We start from the raw sequence: 6,554 nt of genomic DNA on the forward strand, positions 1-6,554 counted from the left end.
TCCATAAGTATGAAAAGGAATATATGAATTGGAAAAGCCTATTGTTTAAGAATGGGTTTAAGCACTGCCAAATAAAATTTGTTTTTTATAAGCCTTGCATAGAGCCAGAACTGTGCATTTTATACTAATAGCTCTGGTCAAAGAAGAAACTGTTCCTTAAAGAATTAGCTTCAGAAGTAGAATGCTTAACATTGTTCTTTGGTGTGGGAATAGCCACCTTCTGTCATTAGCCAGTACACATAGATGGTTAATTCTCATTGACTGCTGATTTATTCATGTGAAGCTGCCTTTCCAGCCAGATAGCATCAATTCAGCTTTATTGAGATTTTTGTTCACCCTCTCTTTACTCTTACTTTGCTTGCAGCTTGCATTTTAAGAAGCAACTGTTTGACACCAAATACTACTCTCTCCCGTGCTCCAGGAAAAGCCCGGGACAGGGCCATGCTGCTCTGACCTATGCTGTATGCCAGTCTAAGACATTATCTAATCTCTGAAAAAGCAGGTTGCAGAGAGAAGTAAATGTGAATATGGGGGGATTAAACAGTTTCTTCCTAAGGCAGGTCTTCTTAATGGGCTTTTTGATTCTGTAGGGAGAAAATGCTTGGAAGGTCAAAAATATGCAGGCTCAACTGTAATTACAGCTCACCCAAAGCCAAAGGAAAATAACTCTATATTCTATCCTTTTTTGCTGCCTCTACTTTAATTTCTGTTCATCACTACAAAAAGCCAACAAGTGATTTTACTATAGATATATGTGGTACATTTACCTGGTATTCCTGATGATGTTTATGCCATCACCTGGACACAGGTTCATGATAAAATGGGTAACTTGATAAAATGGTGTTGCCTGTGCCATCCTCACCCCTACATCTATGAAATGGTATCCCAAGAGCATTAGTCACAAAAAATCAAATGTAAAGTTGGACTCCCATCCAATCTAATAAATCTTACATGGTGCGAATAAATCTGTGGTGCTTTTAACAAGCAGACGTTATTGATTTCATTGACCATCAATCATCTGGCCAGACTTAGCAAGGAAATATAAATAGCTTCCAACACACAGCTCAATACAGTGTGAAGAAGCTTGATGTTTACATTCAACTCGTGTTATCTGGCTACCTTCTGCCATTAAGGAAGCAAATCTTCTAGTAGTGGAATGAAAATATTGCTCAGCATTAAATAAAATTTTCTCTAACTTTCTATTTTGAGAGACAAGAAATATGGAATACAGAAACTTGGACAAGCACTGAATTTCCAGGCTGGCTTCAATAAGCATAATAAGCAAGGGCACCTAGGGTAACTACCCTTCTGTTACAGTTCAAAACTGTCACCTTTCTACCTAGACTTAGGTAGAATCCATGTGCATGAGGAGGACGTAGATTTCTGATTGCTCTGGTTATCTCATAGAAACTTAACAGAATACCATAGGGGAAGGGAAGGGGAAAAATAATTTCAAACAAAGAGGGAGGCAAACCATAAGAGACTCTTATACAGAGAACAAGCTAAGGGTTGATGGGGGGGGGGGGCAGGGGAGGGAAGAAATGGGTGCTGGGCACTTATTGGGATGAGCACTGAGTGTTGTATATAAGTGATGAATCACAGGAATTTACCCACAAAACCAAGAGCACAGTGTATATGCTGTATGTTAGCTAACTTAACAATAAATTGTGTATAAAAAATGTTGTAGAAAAGTTTGAATTCATAGTGAAGTCCAGTTATGTAGATCTAAAACATACTAGTAAATATTGGTGTTGGTTGGCAAATCAACACATAAATATTTTACATTAAAAAATACATGAAACCAAAGAGAAAGTCCATGCTTCTAGCATTGACAATATCCTTGATTGTTGATTTCCAAAGAGGCTGTACCATCTTACATTCCTACCAGCAATATATAAGGGATCCAATTTCTCCATATTTTCACCAACACTTTTTGTTTAGAGCCATCCTAGTGGTTGCAAAAGGATATCTCATGTGGTCTTGATTTGCAGTTCTCTAATGACTGGTGATATTAAACATCTTTTCATGTGCTCATTGGCTGTTTTTCTATCTTTTGTAGAGAAATGTCTATTCAAATCCTTTGCCATTTTTATTTGGGTTATTTCTCCCTTATTGTTGAGTTGTAAGAGAGCTTTTATATATTCTGGACACTTATTCACTCATTTAAAATGGAAGGGACAGCGATGTGAGCCTCTCTTCTCTCAAAGACACAGAAAGTAAAAAGCAGACACAGCACTGAGTATGAGGAAAAACTTGTCAAGACTGTGGCCCACCAGGACCTGCTGCTAATTTCTTGCCCAATAACCTCTATCAGCCAATTCTGGTAGAGCTTATCTGAGCTCTGCCTCAGAATTGGCTCCAGACGAATAGGAAACATGGAAAAGTAGTAGGAGGAAATAATTTGGTTATCAAGGTACCTAGATATGGTGGCCGTACCTCCTCCTCAACTTGAGTTACACTTGTGCCAACTTTGGTGGTGATGTTCACTCATATATTATTAAGTTTCAGTGGTACTATGTTTTCTGTTACTTATAGGTTATCAACATGGTATTAAAAAAATTACCATCACCTTAGGGTGTCAAGATGGTGGATTCTTCCCCTCTATTTGAGAGTTATGAGTTGATAGAATTGGGACACTAGATGTTTGAGATCACTTTCTAACCCCCTCCAAAATCAAAGGAGTAAATCCCAGAACACTTCAGTAAATTACCAAAATCACACAGCATGTATTATCAAAAACAAAACAAGAAAACAAAACAAAAACAAAAAATGTTGATTTCTTAGAACTTATATTAAGAATTCTGAACATCCCAGGACCCGTTTTCAGTTGCTTCTGTGTGTGTGTGTGTGTGTGTGTGTGTTCAGTGAAGGTCAATGAAAACACCTATTTTCTTTTAGAGGTTCTCCTGTGCCCCCAGATAACTATAATCACGGTTTTCTATACTGCATGATCACAACTATCAAAGTTTATCTTAACTGTGTTGTTCTCTCTTTAAGGGGAAATTGTGTATCTCTATACTATTGAATTAACGTTCCTTCCTTATAAATAAGATATATTTTTTTTAATACTGGCCCTCAATAGACAGTGCCTTTGCTCAAAGGATCAATCCAATGGAGGAGTTTCAGCATAAAAACTGGAAAGGGAAGAATTTATAGAAAATAAGCTTTGTTTTGTCCCTTACACACAGAGAACTGAAGCATTACAGCATGGCTGTCCCCTTGGATTGGTTGTCTGATTGGGTACTGCCCTAGCCAAAAGCACAAAAGAAGTTTATAGGATGAAGCAAAAGAGAGTCTCCTGTTGCTCTTCTCTCCCGCTCCAGTACACTACTTGACAACTCTGTTGGCACCTTACTGACCACCAGTGCTCTCTATTTCTCCCCTCCCCTCCCACAGTGGTCTCCTGTGAATCTTCTGGTTTCTGCCTACCTGTCTGAAAGCCCAGCTTTGGTTCCAACGTATGTGCCTTTGTTTGGTCATCGCCATGCCTTGCTCTGACCTCTGTGTATCCGTTCTCTTCACCCAACCCTAGCTAGACTCTTGACGAGCAACTTCTGGGAGTGTCTCTCTGCCCAGCCCTTCTGGCTTGTGCATCCTCTGCCTCCAGCCTGACACTGGCTTTCCTGGCTGGCTTCCTTCCCAGTGAAGGACCCAGTGCTGACAGCTCCTCAAATCATACCTCACGGGTAGCAGCTTCAGAGCTGGCACTGATCCCAAAAATAGATTACTGTAATGTACTTGGCCCATCACCCGTAATGTTAAAATAAGATTATAACATATACATCTAGGTTGTATAAAAATGCACTCACATAATTCTTTTCATTTGAAACATGCCATAAAATGATTTAGCCAAATACCAACACAGAATCTGTTGACATATAGCCACCACTGAAATGTAATATGATAAGATATTTAGTGGAACCTGGAAGTTCTACTTACGTTGAAGGCAGAAAGTAAGAAGTAATTTACAAATTTCATCTGTAAAACAGGGAAGGAATGAGTTAGTTAGTAGAAGATTATTACTCAATTTGGAGGCTAGCCAGAGACTGGCCAATTACTCTCTTCCAAGTGGAGCCAAATACTTCAATTATATTGTAGTTTTACTCCCATAGGTCTTCTATTTACTTACATGAGAACAGTGTCATCAATTTACCGTTTATATTACTTAATTTGCATATGCTGATGGCTTTTAGGTTATGGTCAATTATTAAGTTTTCTAAAATTATATGTACAAAAGGTTATTATTGTGAGATAGAGCCCTCAAAAGTTAAGCCAGTGTTTTTAGAGAAATTCCTTAATTAGAATGTGTATCTGAAGAGATTGGTATAAAATTCCCATAAATATTATATTTGAAAATTAATTTCATTTAGTATTTATTTGTTCATATCTCATGATTTTCTTCCGGGATTAAGTTACATTTATCAGTGATATACTAAGCCCACTACATTCCTTCCTGTCCTGCTGTTTGTTAATCTTCCCAGCCATGTTAAGGAATTTAAATGATCTGTATTCACAACTCCATCCTCACTGTAATTACTGCAAGAACCAATGTGGGCTGAGTAAGGCCATTCCTGTTGCTGATTCAAGATTAGGATACTGGTGGTATAGCATGAGACCACTGTCTATTTAGCCGACCCTGTGCTCCAGGTTTATTCAGCTGCTCAAGTGGGGAAATTCACACAGTAAGGGAGATTTCCAGTTTGAACACATAAACAAAGCACTTTTATGCCCCAGGAAGAGGACTGGATAATGGTTACACAGATAATGGCGTGTGACCATTTCAATTCCCAAGCACTCCAAGAAGAACTTGTTCTCATAATGTTAAAACCAAGGTCATGGAACAGCTGTTGCTAGAACAGGATTTGCTGTGTGCACCAATTGCTGTAAGATGTGATTTCATATCAGAGTGTTTTCCACCATGAACTGTTTCTTTGATTTAATAGCAAGGATCATTAGAACTGCGTTAGGAGGGCTTTGTGTATATTGAAGCTGAGACTGAGGGCCGGAACTTAAGTCTGACGCTCAATGAACACCTTACCTCCGACCTTAAAACACCCTGTCAAGGCTCTCATGTCTCCTACAGGAAGCATGAGACTCCTTCCTCCCTGCTCCTAAAAGTAATCCATCATGCAAGCCTCTGTGAAGTTGCCACATCAGTGCCTTGCTGGCTGAGGGCAAATGATGACAAGCATTTTGACTCTATATATAAGGCTGGAGAATCTAAGATTCACAGCAAGAATCAGGTAACAGGAAATAGAATGAGCATGGCAGAAATGCAAAAATTGGTCTCTGGTTAACCCCTTTTATTGCAAGTACTAAAAGGATTAGAACCAGAGGACTAGAGCCAGGCTCAAGAGGCTGAAAGCTGTAGTGTGGACTGCCTGCATGCTATTGTGCAGCTCACTGGTATGGGGCCCAAAAAGCTGGGGTCTGTTCCTGGGTCCACTATAATCCAGACAACACAGCGAAGGGTTGAGAACATGGGCCTTAAAGCACACTGCCTATATTTAGCACCTGGCTTTTCCACTGCTTAGCTGTGTGAACTTAGGTAAGTTACTTGACCTCTCTGTGCCTCAGTTTTCTCATCTGTAAAATGGAGACAATTATCAGACCATATATAGAGTTGTTCAATCACTGTGTTGTACACCTGAAACTAATGTAACACTATGTGTTAATTATACTAGAATTTTAAAAATTTGCTTTTTAAAAATCACTCCAAAGAGTGTTGTGAGGATGAAAGGTATGGTTGACACAAAGCCCTTGGAACACAGCTTGGCCAGAATGTGTGCATGATTAATGTGTGCTATTGTTACCTATGAAGTGGGGCTTGAAATTATAGACATAGATATAAATTATATTGTAATTTGTAATTATATATTATGTTTGTGTTATTTATATTACATATTGACTTATTATAAGGAATTGGCTCATGCAGTTGAAGGCTGAAAAGTCTCATGATCTGCAAGCTGGAGACAGAGGCAAGCTGGTGACATAGTTCAATCTGAGTCTGAAGGCCTGAGAACCAGGGGGGCTGGTGGCATAATTCCCAATTCGAGGACAGGAGAAGACCAATGTCCCAGGTCAACAATCAGTTAATGAGAACAAATTCTCCCTTCTTCCACTTTTTGTTCTTTTCAAGCCCTCAATAAACTGGATGATGCCTGTGCACACTGGGAAGGGCAAACTGCTTTCCTCAGTCTACCAATTCACATGCTAATCTCATCCAGAAACATACTCACAGACACACTCAGAAATAATGTGTAGCCAAATATCTGGGCATTCCATGATCCAGTCAAGTTGACACACAAAATTAACCATCACATTGGTTTTGTCAGAAGTTGACCAAGAGCAATAAGAAATTCAGATAGATCAGATTCCTCCCCCCAAAGCTTTGAGAGTTAAGGCAGCTCAGCCGTCTGTATTTGTCCTTTGTTCTTGCCCAGGGCCTGCTCCAAGGCTTCCTGTCTCTCACTCACCTCTTGGTATTTGCAGAGAATTTGGGCAGCAACTTCAAGGAGGGCAGAAAAAATAGAAGAAAGATTGGCAGGCAACAA

This window comes from Panthera uncia (genome assembly GCF_023721935.1).
Source record: "Panthera uncia isolate 11264 chromosome B3 unlocalized genomic scaffold, Puncia_PCG_1.0 HiC_scaffold_1, whole genome shotgun sequence".
NCBI lineage: Eukaryota > Metazoa > Chordata > Mammalia > Carnivora > Felidae > Panthera > Panthera uncia.